Here is a 6,000-nt window from a genome sequence, read left to right on the forward strand (position 1 = left end):
CTTTTGTCTCATAAACAATATTTATTGTCATTTCCAAAAATCCATTCTTCAGCACTGAGGCTATGCAACCAAAACAATAAAACAAACATTCTGCAGATCAAGAACAACTTTGGTTTCTCTGTTTTCCAGGAATAGTCTACATTCGTGGGTTTGATAGATTGTTTATCAGAAGTTCTGTGTATCTCTTAGATTTTCTCCTCAATAATTAAGCAGTATTTAATAGAAATTTAAGTATTATTTACCATCATAGGACCACAGATGTTTTTTTACTTGCATGTCTTACACAGAGGATTGTACACAGTTACTTTCCAAAAATTAAAACTCAACTGTTTACTGATATATGGCTCTTAGATTTTAAAAGTGTTCAATTGTTCAGTTCTAAATTCAAATTCTTTGATTTGGAGTTGTGTCTTTAAATAGAAATGTCAAAATATTTTGTTCCAACACTTAAAATAAAACAATTTGTACAGTTGGGATGAAAATTAACAGGTGGTTTACAAAAGCAAAGACTACTCCTGTGGCAGAGAAACAGTCACTTTAATTTTATTCCAGTTATCCATGTGTCCAAAAATCTTCCATCTTCCCTTGCAGCTATATAATTAAACCACATGATCAAATTTGGACCAATGGGATTTCACCAAAAATGTCACATAGGGGACCCAAAAGGGAGATAATCTCATTTATTCTATTGTTCACCTGGAATGTAGATATGATACATAGAGCTCCAGACTCCTTTGATTATGAGATAAATTTGAAGATAAAAACCACATACCTAAGGTGCACCAGGGGAAATAGAGAAACCATCAAGCCTGGTGACACAATAGACACTCCATTCTGTACCATTCCTGAATTACCACTTCCAGGCTTGTTTTATGAGAGAAAAAAAATAAACTCCAATTTCATTTAAGTCCCTATAATTTGTGGGATTTCTGTGTGTGTGTTTGCAGTTGTAGTTATACCTAGTCATATATTACATTTTTTAAATTTCAAACTGGAAATTTCTCTTCCTAATTTAGGTGAAAGAAACCCAGCAAGGACTTTCACTTTTACAAAACAAATTAAAAACAAAAAATAGTGTTTAGCATTTGTTTTGTAGCAAGACTTTAGAGAGGCAGTGCCTACCCCAGGCAGCGACAGGGGCACCATCAAGCTCCTTCCCAGGGAACCACACTCAGCATCCCAGGATCAAGCCAATGTAACTTGGGACTGTATCTGTGAGCATCTGTACTTTATCTTAATTCGTTTTGTGCATCTGTTGACAAGATGTGTCCTAAGGCATAAAACCTCAAGGGAGGTTATTTCATGGGTCTGGGAATGCTCAAACATTTACCCATGTAAATTAACAGTAAGTGCTTAATTGTTTTACCCTATTTTGGATTACAAATGGTTTCACAAGAATGCTCTACTTTCAGATAGCCAGGGAAACCTGTAATTCAACAACAGTTCTATGTGGTAGTAACCAACGTTATATGATTGGACTCCTTATTCACCACATCTCTTTCCCAATTCTCTAGGAGCCAATGTGAAGAAGAGGCAGAAATTAATCGATGAATTGAGACTACAAAGAAAACCTCACTAAATAATATGGATCATGTATATGTGGGCAAATACATGGATTACAATGTGGTAAATACATCATGTATTTTTTCAGGTTCTAGCTTCTTGACAAACATTCACACATACCTATGTGACAGACTGTGGCAACTGCGACAGTCCAGCTTTCCCAGGGTTCGGCATGGTCTACAGTTATATAAGGTGAGGTTACTAGGTCTCCTGTCTAACTTCTCATTATGTGTCACTTAATAGAGAGTGAAAGTTACTAAAAAGATGACTTTGTTGTATGTCTTTCTCCCTAAGTATAAGAATTCCTCAGCCACTTACTCCTCCTTCTTCCAGCTTCAATACATGATTTCCTGGAAAGCCCATTGTCATGATAACTTATGGTCCTGGGTTGAGGGGAAAGAGTGCTGGGCACTCTTTGAAATAGGGCAGAGACAAGAGATTAGCATCATGATTAATTTTCCAAAAAGCTGAATTATAAACAGTATGGTAAAGATAAGATTCCATTTTAAAAACCAGGAAATAAGGAAGTAATATTCCTAACATATTATTTGGTAAACACACAATAACTCAACCCACTTTGGGAGCAGAGTGGGCAGTCTTGTTTGGTATGTTCCCAGAGAAAAGCTGCTCTCCTGGAGGGGAACTGACCAATTTCTTGTTTGAAGTTAATTTTGCAGAATTACCAGGAGGACTGATATAATAGAGGAGAGGAGACATAATGTCTTCCACTGGAAATAAGCATTTTGAGACAGCTTTACAAATCTGTGCCCCTGGCCCTTTGTCACATTCCTGAAAATCCTAAAAAGACAGAAACCCCAGCCTTTTAAGCATTCTTCCTCTCTGATGTCACCTGCACTCTCCTTTCTTTAAATGTGTACATTTATAAAGCTTTCTCACAACTCAACTTAGTGCGTTTGTTTCTGCACTCTTCCACTGGGAAGCGTCTTTGTTTCTTTGCTATTTTATTTTATTTCCAAGTTTCCTTCTTTTTCCTGTTTATAGGGAGTGAAGGGTCCCCACCAGTAAGATGGCGAACTTCCGGCTTCTCTTCGGGGTTCTCAGTTCCCGCCAGCGCCACCTGAAGCCCAATCACCTCTTCCCCCCCTCCCAATGCCAGCACCTAGCCAACAGCCACCAGCCCCATAGAAGTGACACCTCAATCAATTCATGCCCCTTCCTATATAACCCAGCACCTTTCCCTAATAAAGCGGAACTCTCCGGTGAATTGCTGCTATGTGTCGCTCCTTTCCTTTCATTGGTGCCGAAACCCGGGAGATGGGACACCCCAACTGGGCCCCGTCTTCCCCCGACACCAGCAGCAGCTTGCCCTCGTCCTCTTTTTCCAGCGCTGGCTCATCACACTCACCACTCCTCTCTGGCTTTTAGGTAAGTTTTCCCCGCGGAGTGGGCCACTCTTCTCCGAGCTATCGCAGTGCCATTGACCGTGATCGTCCGGCAAGAACCTGACGCTCGGGGATGAGGAGGGAACGCTCCCCGCCTCAGGCCTTCACAGCTGCGGTGGACCCTCAGGCCCCTCCTCCAACAGCCATAAATGCATTCACCGTCCCTTCCATCAGTGCTGAAAGTTTTTAAGCAAAATTTCCCCAGGGTGGGCCACTCTTCCCCGAGCTATCGCAGTGCCATATACCGTGATCATCCGACAAGGCCCTGACGCTCGGGGATGAGGAGGGAACGCTCCCCGCCTCAGGCCTTCACGGCTGCGGCGGACCCTCAGGCCACTCCTCCAACAGCCATAAATCCCCGCCTCAAGCCTTTACGGCTGCGGCGGACGCTCAGGCCCCGCCTCCGACAGTCATAAATCCCCGCCTCAGGCCTTCAAGGCTGCGGCCAACTCTCAGGCACCCCCTTCCAACAGCCATAAACGAGGGATGAGAACGCTCCCTTATTCCCCCCTCCTCCTTCTGCTCCATCCACCGAAAATGCCTAGCGCTAGGTACCTCGTGACTCCAGCACTCTGCCTTCTTAGAGAAGTCTGGGTGACGACCCACACTTCCAAAGAAATTCTGACTCGTATACGAGTTTCCGCAGACCACCAAGGATCATCGGGGATGCCCTTTGTCTCCTTGTGGTCTGCTTCCAGTCCAAGGATCTCCGTTCGTCCTCCCCTGTTTGTCTCCTTCTCTGTCCTTTAGCCATGGGAGCCTCTGCATCCCTCCCTGAAGGTTCACCTCTTGAATGCCTGCTTAAGCATCTGGCTACCCTCTCCCTGATGCCTGATATAAAACCAAACCTTCTCTGTAAATATTGCTCCCAAGATTAGCCGACATACCCCCTAGACAATAACAACCAATGGCCCGCAGGGGGAACTCTTGATCCTAACATCACTCGCGATCTTTTTAACTACTGCCAGCGCCTGAAAAAATGGAAGGAGATTCCCTATATCGAAGCTTTCCGCCTCCTCTTCCCCCAGGCCCCTCCCAAGTTCTCCTAGCCTGCAAGCCGCCGCCCCCGTTCACTCCCTTCCCCTTCTTCTCCTACAACAGCCCTTCTCCCTTCCTTCGCCACCATCTCCTCCCCCATCTCACCTCCTCCACATTCGTCCCCCGCAGATTAAGCCTGCGCCTTTCAGACCCCCTTTAACTAAGTCCCAAGGGCCTCCTCCGTCTTTGCCCTCGTCACCTGTTTCTCCCCTGTTAGGGACCGCCTTTGTCTTCTCACATGTTTGTAGGGAGAATGGGAAAGCACCTTCCCCCATGTCTGAACGCAGCATGGGAAAGCACAAGCTAGAGAACAACTGGTGCAGTCCTTAGAAGTTATCTGTCCACAAAACATATCTTGCCAAGACTTCTCACTCTGAAAATAGAGAGACCTTGAAGATGTGTAGAAACACCACCCCTGCTTCTAAATATGCCCTTCCCCCACTTGCCAATGTGGCAACAATAGAGAACAAAGACATTCCATAAGCAATTAACTGGATCCCTGCTGTAGCTCAGTTAGTAGAGCATGGGACTCTTAACCTCAGAGTCATGAGGTTAAGCCCAACTAAAGCAGCAAAGGCAAGCAGCTGGGCTGCAGGCTGGCAACACGTGGGTCTGATTCTATCTTTATTTATTTTCTTTGCGCCCCTTCTGCACTTCAGGACCTGCTCGACTAGGCACGGCTAGACCGCGTCACTCCCCCACAGACTGAGCCAGAACCCTTCAGTCCCCCTCAGACTCAGTCCCGAGAGCCTCCCAAAATTATCGCCCCCCTCCGGGAGGTAGCAGAATCCGAAGGCATCGTGTGCATTCACATCCCTTGGGAGATTTAGCCCAACTAGAGAAATGCCTAAGTTCCTTTTCCACTGATCCCATAACATACATCAGGGAGTTTCAATGGACCCTCCAGTCTTACAGTCTCACACATCATGACATTTTCATGCTCCTGGCCAATACCCTCCTCCCTGAAGAGCGTAGACGAATTTGAGACTTCGCCCAAACGCAGGCTACTGAAACCGACAGGACTGACCCCACCTATCCCCCTGGCCCCTGGCCCCACTGCTGTCCCAGAACAAGACCCACACTGAGATTATAACACCACCATGGGTCTCTGCTCTCGAGATATTTTTGCCTCCTGCTTAATAGCAGGTCTGAAAAAGGCACCTCGTAAAGTAGTCAATTTTCAAAAGCTCCAAGACATAATTGAAAAGAGAGACGAAACCCCTCCGAGTTCTTAGACAGACTCACTCAAGCCCTATTACAGTATACCAGCCTGGACCCAGAAACACCTGAAAGAAGACATGTCCTTATGACATACTTCCTAGCTCAAAGCTACCCCGACATTAAAGCTAAACTCAAAAAGTTGGAACAGGGCCCCACTACCCCACAGACTGAGATCCTAACAGTGGCCTTTAAAGTCTTCCATAACCGGGAGGAAGAGAAAGAATGCCGTAAACAAAAGGCTGATCAGGCCAATTTCCAGATGTTAGCCCAGCTCATAAAACCACAACCTGGGCGCCCCTCTACAAACAAGCCCCCCAAGGAGCTTGTTTCAAGTGTGGAAAAGAGGGACATTAGTCAAGGGCATGCCCCTCCCCAGATCTCCTACCACCCCATACCTCAGATGCCACAAAAAAGGCCACTGGGGGTCTGATTGCTCAACCACCCAAAGGGGAGGCTGGACGAACAACCCTCATCCTAAGCCCGCCATAGTGGGGCTGCAGAAGAAGACTGACGGGGCCCGGGGGCTTCTCGCCCAACCATTTCCATCACCAAACAGGAGCCCAGGGTTACTTTAACAGTAGACGGTCGCCCCATCTCCTTCCTCCTAGATACAGGAGCCACCTTCTCAGTCTTGTGAGAATACCGGGGCCCTACCATACCAGCCATTACTCCTATAGTCGGGGTAAGAGGTAAACAGATTTTCCCATTAAATCCCCCCCCTTTTATGCACAATCCTAGACAATACCATACCTTTCTCCCACTCTTTCCTAGTTAT

At 46.1% G+C, this 6,000-nt stretch overlaps 1 protein-coding gene across 2 annotated transcripts in view; it reads left to right on the forward strand.

Moving 5' to 3' along the window:
- The window catches only part of RALYL (RALY RNA binding protein like), a 772,862-nt gene extending 771,250 nt beyond the window's left edge, over positions 1 to 1,612 (forward strand). The window contains exon 9 of one of the 2 annotated variants that reach the window (XM_073229776.1): positions 1,515 to 1,612. The gene's annotated coding sequence lies outside the window, so the exon portion shown is untranslated. The remainder of the gene's footprint in view (positions 1 to 1,514) is intronic. The other variant, XM_073229772.1, reaches the window with a different exon arrangement.
- The last annotated feature ends 4,388 nt before the right edge of the window (positions 1,613 to 6,000 follow it).

Source organism: Manis javanica, chromosome 2 (genome assembly GCF_040802235.1).
Source record: "Manis javanica isolate MJ-LG chromosome 2, MJ_LKY, whole genome shotgun sequence".
NCBI classification, from domain to species: domain Eukaryota; kingdom Metazoa; phylum Chordata; class Mammalia; order Pholidota; family Manidae; genus Manis; species Manis javanica.